The 14,578-nt window shown below is 41.9% G+C and overlaps 1 protein-coding gene across 1 annotated transcript in view; it reads left to right on the top strand.

Annotated features, from left to right (window-relative positions):
- Positions 1–14,578, top strand: part of PLPPR5 (phospholipid phosphatase related 5) — a 503,376-nt gene that overhangs the window by 401,320 nt on the left and 87,478 nt on the right. The gene's annotated exons all lie outside the window — the stretch shown is intronic.

Raw genomic sequence — 14,578 nt, 5'->3', positions numbered from 1 at the left:
AGCATGGCTAATGCTGGAGGCATGGGGTAGCTTAGGTGTAGTAACTCCTGACTAAAATGCCAAGCAACAATTTGCCTACCTCTTTAAGACAATGCAAAAGTGCTGATGGGCTGCTGTGCCAGTACTTTGGATGTTGTCATGTGCCTGAGAGAAGCCCTGCTCTGGATCAGGGATGAAATGATTGTATTTTACTAAAATGATAAAGTAAGTAAGATCATTACTATAATATCATCAGGAAACGGGGTGTAGACTTACTGTAATTCAGTGAGTGCTCCTCTGCCAGGATAAACAGTATATTCAAACATAAATCAGAGGAGCATACAGGGGATAGGAAATAAGCACACTGCTAGCACTAAATCATAGAAAATTATTACAATAATTATTTAAAAAAAATAATAAATATACAACTCAGGGGCAGTTGCCATGCCCAACACCTCACAAACATCAACTATTGTCAGCAATAAGCATACGAATAAAAAGACAGCAGAATATAAGGCATTTTTTTTATCATTTCAAATTACTTTCCATGACAGGAAAATTTCCCTATAAGCAAAAAATATTTTTACTCAAGCTTATTTATTTCCTCCCACACTCCAAAGACATGCTGGTGGGTTAATTGACTCCTGTCTAAATTGGCCTCAGTATGTGTATGTTTGAAAGTGAGTTAGGGACCTTAGATTGCATGCTTTTCAGGCCATGGACTGATGTGAATGTATAATAAAGATGTAAAGCCCTGACAGAGCTATATAAGTACCTGCAATAAATAAATATAAAAACTCACTATAAATAAATCTCACTATAAATAACCATAAACTTCACAGTCAATCCCTATACTGGAATGTTAAAAGGCTATATTACTATCTTCAAAAGAAATCCAAACATTGATCATAACCTGATAATATGAAAAAGACATGGATCTAAAATACTCTTCTGGCTAATTATAACCATATGCTATCATAAGCTCATTGTTATGACATCATATCTACAATTAAGGTCAATCCAAATAAAGTAGTTCTACGGTGCCAATGTGTAATTTTGCTTCACTCTCAGCTAATCCATCGTCTTGGGAAATCCTCCTTTTCACATATATGCAGTCTCTAGGTATGTCTTAGGCCCATAATCTTTGTTAGGGTGCATATACAATTTCTTCTATGGTTTTAAAGGCTCAAGTTTTTTACCTTCATGCAATCTATGCATGAAGATAAAAAAAAAAACATCTGTGTGCAGCACCCCCCCTCCCCAGCCCCCCAATACTCACCTGAGCTCCCTCTCGATCCAAGCTGAGCTTCTCCCGGGTCTCTCATTCCCCATTAGCTGAGACAGCAGCGGGAGCTCCTGCTACTGTCAATCACAGCCAGTGAGCTAATAAGAAGAGAGTGTGGGGGGAGTCACGGCTCTGTGTGTCTTATGGATGCATAAAGCGGGACTCGGGAGCGAGCACACACCAGTGCCCCAAGCAGCTTGCTATTGGGGGGGACTGGCTGAAGAGGAGAAGCTGGGAGCACCGGCAGGGGACCTGAAAAGAGGAGGATCAGGTCTGCTCTGTGCAAAACCACTTTTGTCACTTTAAGTAGGTGTGCATGAACCCACATCAACCATCCACTTAAAGATACATACTAAAAATCCTACAAGTGGGAAAGAAAAGCCCTTGTAGTAAAGCATACCTAGAGACAGTACCATCTACAGAGACTCAAAGGGCTTGGGGGAGCAGCTTGAGGGTCCACACAAATCTTTTGACAAGTCTTCAAATGAGACAGTGGTCTCCCCACTTTAGGCATAAACTTTTTTTACCTTCAATGCAGGATAAACATCAATTGGACAATCATGTTTGGAGTCCACCATACAAATATGGAATCAGAACTTAAAACAAATCCCTGAAATATAGGCTCTTTGAAGTCTATCCAAAATATTTAAAGCGGAGTTCCAGGCTTTTTTTAGTTTATTAAAAGTCAACAGCTACAAAAAGTATAGCTGCTGACTTTTAATAAACAGACACTCACCTGTCCCACAGTCCAGAGATGCGGCCACCTGAAACCTTGCTCCTCTCCCCCTCCTCTCTGCAGCACTGCCATAGAAACTGTGGGCACTGCCATAGAAACTGTGGTGACAGCGTGCGTCTTCACAGCCGGGCGCGCACTGCACATGCACGAGTCGTGCTGCGCTCTCTGAGTGGACAAGCAATCTTCTGGGACCTGTGATGTGTCCCAAAAGGTTGCTGAGAAGGAGGGGCCATCTAGGGGGAGAGCAGGAGTCACCAAGGCGGCCTGAAGTCAGAAGTAGGGAGTGGGACAGGAAGTCCCAATCAAGCCTATCACGGACATCTGCTCATCCTCATACCACGGACGAGGATGAGAGGATGTCCGTGATAGGCTGAACACTGACTGCTGGGAAATTGAGTGTTCTGCCCATCACAGACTAGGAGGAGGCACGGCTTTTGAACACTGGAATGGCCGCCGTATGTTTTTATGACATGCTGATCAGGTAGGCAGACGGCGGTGACTCGAGTATAAGCCGAGGGGAGCACTTTCAGCTTAAAAAAAAGGCTGAAAATCTTGGCTTATACTGGAGTATATATGGTATTAGAAGAAATTATATTTCAAGAAACAAATACTTAGGGTTACCCCAAAAAAAAGTATCTGTTGACGAAGTACATCTCGAAATTGACTTTTCCTCTACGTGTTTTGCGGTGTTGTTACGGTTTCTTCAGGAGGAATAATCTATAAAATAGATATTTGAGTAAAGCCGTGTACACACGAGCGGAACGTCCGACAGAAAAAGTCAGACGGAAGCTGGTCCGACTGACCAAAAACGACACATGCTCTGAAGCAAGTACGAGATGGAAGCTATTGGCTACTGGCTATTAAACTTCCTTTTTCTAGTCTTGTCGTAAGTGTTGTACGTCACCGCGTTCTGGGCGGTGGGACTTTGGGTTGACCCTGTGTAGGCAAGGCGGCTTGAATGGAATACTGGCGGAGTTCCATTGGAGAAACCGTCGGAGTTTATTCCAACAGCTAAACGGTACGTGTGTACGCGGCATAAGGCACAAGTCAGATGCATTAAATTCAAACATGATAAATCAGTATAATTCAGCAAATAGTGTATAGAAGGTCAATTGCTCACCAGGCTGGACAGTGGCTATAAGTGAGGCCATAGACCCGAACTGAAGGTTTCCCGCGCCGTGGACAAGGGGGATGTGTGCGGGTATGATTCTAAATAAAAAATAGTATGTGGTAACAAAGAGATGTTATATAATTTATCATTTTCCAATCAATACAGACCAGAAAAGAGAAGGGGGAAAGAAAAAAAATGGAAAGGAGGAGGAAGAAAGGAGGAAGAGGGGGGAAAGGGGAGAGTAAGGGGAGGAGGGGAGGGAAAGGGGGAAAGGGGGAGGGGGGAAATGGAAAGGGAGAAAGGTTGGGGATGTTGGATGAATGGGGGAAGGAAGGGAGAAGGAGAAGGGGAGAAAAAAAAAGGGGGGAGGGGGAAAAAAGAGAGAGGGATAGGAGAAACATGATAAATCAGTATAATTCAGCAAATAGTGTATAGAAGGTAATGATCGATTGCTCACCGGGCTGGACAGTGGCTATAAGTGAGGCCATAGATCTGAACTGAAGGTTCCCCCTTCGGCGGACAAGGGGAATGTGTGCGGGTATGATTCTAAATAAAAAATAGTATGTGGTAATGATACAAAGAGATGTTATATAATTGATCATTTTTCAATCAATACAGACCAGAAAAGAGAAGGGGGAAAGAAAAAAAAAAGAAAAAAAAAGGAAAGGAGGAAAAAGAAAGGAGGGTAAGGGGGGGGAGAGGGGGGAAGGGGGAGAGTAAGGGGAGGAAAAAAGGGGGGAGGGGGGAACAAAAGAGAGAAGGATAGGAGAAGGGGATTTGGGAAGGAAGGGAGAAGGGGAAGGGGAGGGAAAAAAGGGGGGAGGGGGTAAAAAAAGAGAGAAGGATAGGAGAAGTGGATATGGGGAGAAGAAAGGAGCAAGGGAACACATAAGAAAGAAAAAGAGAGGGGAGGAGCCACAGGGGAGGTTGACAAAGATAGGGAGAGGGAGAAGGAAGGAAAAGGGGAAGGAAATAGAAAGAAGGGGGGGGAGAGGGGAGGGAAAGGGGGGTGGAAAAAGAGGAAAAAGAATAATAAGAAGGACAAGGAAGAAAATGGGAAAGAAAGATTAAATGGAGAACAAATGAATATGTAATAAAACTAGGAAAGCAAAATAGCTCACCTGAAAACCAGCAATATATATATATAGATACATTTCAAAACTGAACTCAAAGTATTCTTGAGGCTTGTATGTAAAGGTAGAGGTCCGGCAGTATCAAGGTACACACACCCTGGAGAATGCTCCAGGCACAGGCCAGCATTTAAGTAGAGAAAATCTGCAAAGTGAATTAATAGTCATTAGGTATATATAAGGCCATGACAGCTCATATAAAAGTACCAATAAAGAAAAGCTAGACAATAGCCGAAGGGGGTGAAGAGTATAGATTCCCCCCCAATAATGATTACCAAAGTTCCTACCTGTCCGGAGGTGTTATAGCGTTAGTCCCCTGGAGCAAATATCTGTCGTGCTCATCCACAGGCCAAAGGAGTCATCTACCTTATGGTGTGCAAATGCCAAGCGTTCTATGTGGCAAAACCATTCGAGAACTAAGACAGCACATTGGTGACCATCTCTACCACTCAGGTAACGGTAAATTGACTACTGTAGGCAGATACATCGGCCTGTATCATTGTTATGACACTGCAGTAGTTCAGTTTTTTGTTCTTGAAGTGATTTAACAAAATTCCTCCCCTCGCTTTCTCTTTTCCTTTCTTATGTGTTCCCTTGCTCCTTTCTTCTTCCCCACCCCCTTCTCCTTTCCTTCCCTCTCCCCCACTTTTTTTCCTCCCCTTCCCCCTCTCCCTTCCTTCCCCCATTCATTCACCATCCCCAACCTTCCCCCCTTTCCATTTCCCCCCTCCCCCTTTCCCCCTCCCCCTTACTCCCCCCCCCTTTCCTCCTTTCTACCTCCTCCTTTTCTTTTTTTTTTCTTTCCCCCTTCTCTTTTCTGGTCTGTATTGATTGGAAAATGATTAATTACATAACATCTCTTTGTATCATTACCATATACTATTTTTTATTTAGACTCATACCCGTAAACATCCCCCTTGTCCGCCACGAGGGGAACCTTCAGTTCGGGTCTATGGCCTCACTTATAGCCACTGTCCAGCCTGGTGAGCAATTGATCATTACCTTCTATACACTATTTGCTGAATTATACTGATTTATTATGTTTGAATGTAATGCATTTGACTTGTGCCTTACTCAAATATCTATTTTATTCCTACTGAGGAAGCGGTAACATGGCAAAACTAGTAGAGGAAGGGTCAATTTTCAGATTTACTTCATCAACAGATACTTTTTTGGGGGGGAACCCTAAGTATTTGTTTCTTGAAATATAATTTCTTCTAATAATTGTTGTCTTAATGTATCATGTATGTCTTTTTTTATATGTAATAAATCATTTTTATATTATCTATATTGTCTGTTATTAGTACTGAGACAGTCCATCATAATTTTTGAGCCTGGGAATAGGTATAGGGTCAGCTTCAGTCCTATTTTCCCACCCTCATCATCTCTTTTTCTTTACATGCCATGAAAACACGAGTGAACGACAAAGCACTCCCCGATTCTACTTACATTTTATTTTGCAAAATACAAATAGGATCACATGACAATATTTTAAAACCACAGTGTAAAATTCTAGCCTTTTTATGTGGGGGGTTATGAATAATGAATCTCCCCAACAGGACATTGTGCTAAACCTGTAGGTGACTAAGAGAATCAGATCCTTAAATAAGTAGAAGAGTTCATTTGATAATAACGTTTTCATTGTCTCCACCCAGGACAGGGACTCTGTAAACAGAAGGGATTACCTTCCTTGGAAATTAATCAGAAATTTAAAGGAAGCAATTGGGAGCAGAAGAACTACTCCAACCAACATAATAACACCATAAGTACATACAGTAGATGAACGCCAGTATAGAAATAATATAAGCTTTATATAACAAGAGATTGATAACAGTACATAGTATACATCCAATGTACAGGTATTATCAGCAAAATGGCCCAATAAGAGACCTGATGGATTTGTGGACATATACCTGGGAATATAATGTTATTAATAGACATACCTTCAGATGAATGTTGAAGTAAAGCCAAGTTGCAGGGGCCCCTAAGGATGATGCAACATCTGTCTTTGTGTCGGAGACCTGAAGACAAGATTAGTGGTCACAGGGATATCCTCTGACTGTTGTCTGACCAGCCTAGAACCAGACTTCTCACCAGCAGGAACGGTGGCAATGGAACTCACAGTCAGCCTATCTACTGTGCTCTTCAGTCCCTCCCTAGTAGTTTATAATAATCCCTTCTGGCCTGGGTGAAAATACAACAGCAGCAACTCTCCATGGACAGGACACATGGCTCAGTTCTTTCTTAGTCTACTTCCTGGAAACTGCCCTTTATAAAGATTTCAATGTCCTCTAATCTGGGGTGTTTGACTCAGCTAGCAGGAACAGGAAGTGATGTACATTAATAATTCTATGACAGTAAGAAGCACATCTAATTACAATTACAGATAATAAAGGGCAGAAAAGCCCTTTTGAAATGAATTCAACATAAGGATCATCTCAAATTCAGTATAATGTGTAATACACTGCTGACATCCCCTGAATAGGTGGAATTAGATACTTGCCACTGCTGACATCTGTGAAATGATTACCAGCAGGGCGTTGATCCAATGATTTACATGTATGCAAGATATATTATAAAGTATTGTAAACCTATATATAAGCAAAAGGAGGCACTGTAGCATTTGCAAGATAAGGCTGCCATCTTCTATGCAATTGCCCCACGCACATATTGTATATAAGAAAATGGTTGACATTAAGCACTTGCTGACCGCCCTATAGCACTTTTAGTGCTACAGGGCCGCAGCTGTGCACAGGATCACTTATATATCTGCGATCCTGCACTTCCGCCTGCAGGGGGTGCGTGCGTGCCACTGGCAGGCTGCTTCTGCTGTGGTAATTCCGGGGAATCAATGTCCTCTGGCACCTGCTAATTGTAAACAAGGCATATCTCAGTTCTGACAGGGGGGAAGGGACCAATCCTGTGTCTCTGCAAAGCAGGGACTTGAATCAATCTCTTCCCCTAGTAAAAGCAGCACATACAGTACACAAAAGCACTGGCTAGGCACACCGTTAACCCTTTGATTGCCCTAGATGTTTAACCCCTTCCCAGACAGTGTCATTAGTACAGTGACAGTGCATATTCTTAGCACTGATCACTGTATTAATATGACTTAGACATGTGCGGTTTGTTTCGTTCGGAATTAATATTTGGACAAATTTTTTGTTTTTCGGAGGTTCAGATATATCCGAATACCTGAATTACAGTGTAAACTAAGTTTACAGAATGCTCCGAATAAAGAAATGAAATTTGTTCGAATTTACGAAATTCAAATTGAAATGCCAATTGAATTTTACATCAAATTCCATTCAAATTCAAACTGTGAACATATTTCTGAAATCAAAGACTGTGTGTGTTTTGTACCATTTTTGAAATAATGCTGTTTTGTTAAGCCAAAGGTGATTTAGAGTTATGGTAATCATTTGATGAAGATTTTTTTAGTTTGTTCACTGTGCTGCATTCAAATCGAAAAAAATATAAAATTATCTATTCGACGAATTCAAAATGTATTGATTCAAACGTTATGAATCAAAAAAAATTTGTAAATTCGAAGAAAATTAGAAAGAAGACATAAAACTAATTCCGAATACGAATCTGGAATTGAACGAATCAACTAACTAAACTAAATAACTACAATTTAAACAAAACAAAACAAATTTTTTTCGTCATGAACATGTCCAGTGTCACTGGTTCGCCACCATTACTAATATAAAAAAAATTTAAAATTCTATAAATATATCACATAGTTTGTAGACGCTATAATGTTTATGTGAACCAATTAATACATGCATATTTGGATTTTTTTTTACCAAAACCATGTAGGAGAATACATATTGGCCTAAATTTATGAAGAAATTCAGTTTTTAAAAATATTTTTATTGGATGTGCTTTATAGCAGAAAGTAAAAAATATTGTTTTTTTTTTTGTTTTCAAAACTGTCGGTCTTTTTTTGTTTATAGCGCAAAAAATTAAACATGCAGTGGTGTTCAAATACCACCAAAAGAAAGCTCTATTTGTGGGAAAAATTACATAAATTTTATTTGGGTACAGCATCACATGACGGCGCAAGGTCAAGTGGAAAAATTACAGAGAACAGCCAGTGTAACTTTATGGCTATCTACCTACCATATATGTATTCATATTTGAAAAGAGTATAGATTATTAAGAGTGTAGATTATTAATTGTGTCATTGGGAAGGGGGAAGGTTGAAGGTTGCTCATCTAGTGGTGTTTGAATACTCTGCACAGCCAATATTAAGGTAAACATCCAATAATTAGATTCTATATTTGCTTTAACATGTTAATTTTTTTTTTTAAATCTGCATCTTTCATTAAAATAATAACTGGTGGACTTGCTATGAAGGTCTTTTTAGACATATTTTTTTGTTTCTGTCTCCAAGTTGTGCTTCTGCGTTGTCAATTGCCATTGCCACAGGGTCTTCCAATAAAGATTACAACTGACAGTTTCAACACAAATAACACAGACATGGGCCATTGTGGTCACCATTAGGAAATCTGCTGTGAGAAATGCCATGCTTCCAAGGCATGTAGACAGAAAAGGCTAAAATGAGGATGATGGACATCAGCAATACTGAGAGGGAACAAGCATTTAAAAAAAATGGTGAAAACAAGAAGGCCCACAGTGTTTTAGCAAACTAAATGTTGTTCATTTTGTGGTTACATCTGCTTTAATAGAGAAGCAAATAAATAAAAAAGCAAATAAGTTTAATAGTGAAAAGTGCTGGGGGCATGGTATTATATAGGGCAAGCAAGCAGCCTGAATGTCAAGCCTTAGGAAAACACTTGCAAATCCACCAATCAATTAATTTTGATACTCTTTTTGGTGTACTTACACCTTCTGAATGTGAGTTGCAGATTTGCAAAAAAAAGCACAAGCACAACATAAAAAAAACAAAACATATTTTAGTAAAAGTTAAATGTCCTGAAAATAAAATGGCTGTAATAAAGAATACTTGTTTGGAAAATTTTAATGTGAAAATTTTGAAAGAACTAATCACCTAAACATAAAATGATCTAAGCAAAATGTTTTGTTTCAGTAATACAAATTACTGAAATAATTCAGTCTGCACTTCAAAAATTGTTAATTGCAGTTTATGTGCAGTCTTTTAACCTTTGGGATCCCTTTACAGTATGATGATTAAAGGCAGTTTAATATTAATGTAAAGTGCTATGATCATAATAAATATACCTGACCATTCATGAGATGATAAGATTAGGGCTCATTCTGATTTTATGTAACTATGACATGTGTGAAACTGAACAAAATTAATTGCTTCAATATTGTGGCTCAGCAATTAAACATTGGTAAAGCCTAATATACACTTTTTTATACCATTACAGACTGACCAAAATGGAAAGGAAGGAATACTAATATATTGTGTAAGAACAGACACTGCAGCAGTTACTAGGACCAGAGTTGGCAAGGACCTTCTACATATTGGTCCTGCTGGAAAGCACAGCTCCTCTTCTAGCTTGTTCTGCTTCTTCATACCTACATAGCTAAAGTGATATTAAATCCAAAATCAAACATGTAATATATTGCAGATGGCCAGTTATTAAACGTGGTGGCTTCTTTCCATCTGATGATCTGGGCAGTAACACAAGTCCTGTATTAGAGTGCCCGCACTTTGGATGAAGTAACACAAGGAGCACCTTTAGACAGCAGCATTGTCAGTCTGGGGGAGGGGTCTATTAGATGTATTATCGCATTTAATCTACCACGATGTGCACTTTCTAAACAGTATATAAAGCTAAAGACAGAAGATATACATGTAAAACTCATATAGCGAGATTTGTTTCATCCCTGTGTATCTTCAGAGGCTGTTCACTTCACTAGGTATATGGAGGGTTTACATCCGCCCCATAATGTTCGCTGTTCGGCGAACGCCCCATACTTCAGGCCCAGGGCGAGACCTACCATTGGGCTTGACTGGGCTCAAGCCCATGGCCCCTGCCAATAGGGGGCCCCGCGGGCCCCACCCATTTACGTTTTAAATATCTTCATATATCTTCAGCTAGATCAGATGAAACAGCGGTGACTCACACTGGTCCTCACTTGGCTGCAGCGCTGCTCTGCCCCAGTCTCTCTCTCTCTGTCTCATCAGCCGATCAGCGGCGCAGAGAGAGAGACTCTAATGTGTAATTATGCAGGATGGACCAGGAGGAGCCTGGAGGTGGGTGGAGCTGCGCCGTTGGCTTGGCAACCCTGCACTCGTTGCTAGCACCTGGGCCGACTGGCATCTAGCAACGAGTGACGTCATTGAGTCAGTCACGTCGGACTCAGAGTCTCAGACTCAGAGCCGACGTGACCGTGACAGAAGCTGCCTGGAGCGGAGGAGCCTGCCTAAGTTTCCTGGGCTGCCTTAGGTATTTGTTTGTTTTTCAATATGTTTTCCAGGTAAATGAGTGTTTTATTCTCATTCTGACCAAGACATTTGTGCATTGCAATAAACACATGATCACTTTTAACTTTTTTAATCATTATTTATTTATTGGAAAAAAAGTTTTTCAAGCTTCAATCAGTGGTCATATAAATAGATTATTACGTTTTTTTTAACATTTAACACTGTCTACGGTACCAGTGAACATTTTGTTCTATTTAAAGTAATGTATAGAAGGTGTAAACAGTATCCAATACAGTGTGTACAGTTTCTACTACACTTCTGGTGGTGTACACAGTATACAATACAGTGCAGCCATTGTATAGTGGCTAATACAGTGCAGGCTGTGTACACAATATCTAATACGGTGTGTACAGTTTCTACTACACTTCTGGTGGTGTACACAGTATGCAATATAGTGCAGCCATTGTACAGTTGCTAATACAGTGCAGGCGGTGTACACAGTATCTAATACAGTGTGTACAGTTTCTACTACACTTTTGGTGGTGTAAACAGTATACAATACAGTGCAGCCATTGTACAATTTCTAATACAGTGCAGGCGGTGTACACAGCATCTAATTCAGTATGTACAGTTTCTAATAGATGTCAGGCGGTGTATATATATATATATATATATATATATATATATATATATATATATATATATACTCTGCATTCAGTGTAGCCTATATCTACAGTGCATTCCATGGTGTACTGTTTCTAATAACTTCAGGCAGTGTACACAGTATCTAATACAGTGTGTACAGTTTCTACTACACTTCTGGTGGTGTACACAGTATTCAATACAGTGCAGCTGTTGTACACTTTCTAATACACTTCAGGCGGTGTACACAGTATTTAATACAGTGTAGTGTGGTGTTGCAAAACAAAAAAATCCATCATGTCCAGAAGGCCACCAAGGAGAGGCAGATGCATACAGGCCACTTAAAGAGGGCAAGCAGCCTCTTTTAGCCTGTGTCTACAGTAAACAGTGGTGGTCTTGGACATGGTGCATCCTCTGCAGGTGGCAGTAGGGCACACTTGTCCTTTTTTGCTGCTGCTGGCTGTGTTATTGAGCCACAACGTACAGAAGAGTTGGTGGAGTGGATATCAAAGCCGTTGTTATCCTCCTCATCCTCTGTCACCCAGGCTCAGAGTAGTTTGCCTTCCAACACAGCTGCCAAAGCTGCGTATTCCACCGGCTCCTTGTCCACAGTCACTCCTTCTGTAGCCCCACCATCATGCATGGAGAAGTCCCCAGAATTATTCAACCATAGTGTTGGTTATATGCTGCTGGAGGATGTGCAGAGATTTGAAAGCTCTGATGTTAGTTCACAGGTTGAGGAAGGGAGTAACGTGAACCTAGAGAGATGGGGTGCCACAGAAGGACAAGAAACTTGCAGTCCTGTTCTCCCAGCTGCAGCATACTGCCAAGTTTGCTCCAGTGATCGGGAGGGAGAAGATGATGAGGTCAATGACTGTACTTGGGTGCCTGAGAGAAGAGAGGAAGAGGCACAACTCCAAAGAGGCAGGATATCATCTAGGGGGCAGCTTAAGGACAGCCACCCTATTGCATCACACCGCAGAGCTCCGCAAGTGCTGGGCACTGCTGACACCCCGCTGGCTTTTGAAAGTTTCTTGGTGTGGGCCTTTTTCAACACATGTGCAGCAGATTGCACCGTTGCCATTTGCAACCTATATCTGAAGCGGGTCAAGTGTGGCCAGAACAGCAGTCGCTTGGGCACCACATGCTTGACCAGACATATGACGACCTGCCATGCAGTCCGTTGGCAACAGCACTTGAAAGACCTACATCAAAGAAAAAGGCAGACTTCTCCTTGCTCCTCATCTGGGATCTCCAACCCTACTATACCTCCAGTCCTCTCAAAAAACTGCACAGAGAAATGAAGGTAGAGCAATAGGTGTCCCAAGTACTTGCAGCCAATATGCTAGCAGTACACCACCAATTGATTTTAGCAGGCAAATTTCCCTACTCCAGTTGCTGAACTGTAAAAAGAAATTTAGTTCCAGCCATCCACATGCTCAGCGTCTAAATGCTAGCTTGGCCAATTTGCTAGCACTGCAACTGCTGCCTTTTTAGCTGGTAGACTCTGCCCCCTTTCGTGAATTTGTGGAATGTGCTGTACCTCAGTGGCAGGTTCCAAAACGCCATTTCTTTTCACGGAAGGCCATTCCGGCTCTCTACCGGCATGTGGAAGGCAATGTTTTGGTCTCGTTGGACAGGGTTATCAGCAGTAAGGTTCATATCACCGCTGACTCATGGTCCAGCAGGCATGGGCAGGGACATTACCTTTCCTTCACGGTGCACTGGATAACTCTGCTGCCAGCTGGGAAGGATGCAGCACAGGGTTCAGTGTTGTTGGAGCTTGTTCCGCCACCATACCTCCAAAATGCTAGTGGTGATTCTGCCACAGCTCTCTCCTCCACCCCCTCCTCTTCTTCTTCCTCTATGGCCTCTTCTGCAGATTTGTCCTCTGAACTAGTGGTGCTCTGTAAGCGTTCAAGGGGCTACGCAAGCAGTCAGGCTAAAAGATACCATGCGGTGCTTGAGTTGGTCTGCCTAGGGGACAGGAGCCACACTGGGGCAGATATTCTGTCAGCTCTGCAGGGGCAGGCTCAGAGGTGGTTGACGCCACCCCAGCTTCAGCCAGAAATGGTTGTATTCAACAACGGCACCAACCTTCTCTTCGGCCTCCAACAGAGACACTTGACCCATGTTCCATGTTTGGAACACATTCTAAATTTGATGGTTTAGCAGTTCTTGAGCAGGTACCCAGGCTTACAGGATCTCCTGAGGTAGGCCAGAAAAGTCTGTGGTCATTTCCGCCAATCATACAATGCCAGTGCCAGGGAAGGCAACCTGCCCACCAACCGTCTCATTTGTGACATGCCCACCAGGTGGAACTCAACATTGGCAATGCTGCAGCGGCTGCACACACAGAAGAGGGCCATCAATGAGTACCTGTGCGAGTATGGCACCAGGACAGGGTCAGGGGAGCTTGGCTTCTTTTCACCACACTAGTGACTACTGATCAAGGATGCATGCACTGTCCTTTCACCAATAGAGGAGGCCACAAGGATGGTGAGTAGGGATGAGCTTCATGTTCAAGTCAAACCCATGTTCGACTCGAACATTGTCTGTTCACCGAATTGCGAACGATATGGGCCATTGCGCCAAATTCGGGTGGCTCGTCACAGCCCATAATTCACTGCGGCATTGCAGTGCATTGCTGGCTGATGATTGGCCAAGCATGCACTACGACCCGCATGCTTGGCCAATCACAGCGCCGTCTGTAGAGAGAGCTGCAATTGGCCAAAGCCAGGGTGGCTTTGGCCAATTATGGCTCAAGGGGTTTAGTACATGCCCCACACTACATAAGGCCACCTACATGGCGGCCCTGTGTAGTGTGTTCCGGCGTTGAGAGACAGAGAGACAGTGTCATTTGATTTAAGTTAGCTAGATTAGGCAGGACAGTCAGTCAGTTAGCCGCACTTACAGTGTATTGTGTATATATATGCATCCCAGGTGTTGTATATATATATATATATATATATATATATATATATATATATATATATATATATACACTGTATTCAGTTTAGCTAGATCCGTTCCTGTTATTATCTTCCTACAGACAGGCAGGCTTGTGTTGTTACAGTATTTACAGCTACCTATAGAAAATTGCTGGTGTTCTTCTGATCCTATTAGTACCACAGTCAGGCAGCTAGACTATTTACAGTTAGTGTAGTGCGTCCTCCTCACAGTGTTCAGCTAAAGCTACAAGTTAGTTTAGTGTGACCTCTGCACAGTGTTCAGCTAAAGCTACAAGTTAGTGTAGTGCACAGTGTTCAGCTAAAGCTACAAGTTAGTGTAGTGCGTGATCCTCACAGTGTTCAGCTAAAGCTACAAGTTA

The sequence above is a fragment of the Aquarana catesbeiana genome, linkage group LG07, assembly GCF_042186555.1.
Source record: "Aquarana catesbeiana isolate 2022-GZ linkage group LG07, ASM4218655v1, whole genome shotgun sequence".
Lineage (NCBI taxonomy): Eukaryota > Metazoa > Chordata > Amphibia > Anura > Ranidae > Aquarana > Aquarana catesbeiana.
Note: the sequence above shows the minus strand (reverse complement) of the source record. Positions and strands in the feature narration are given on the sequence as shown.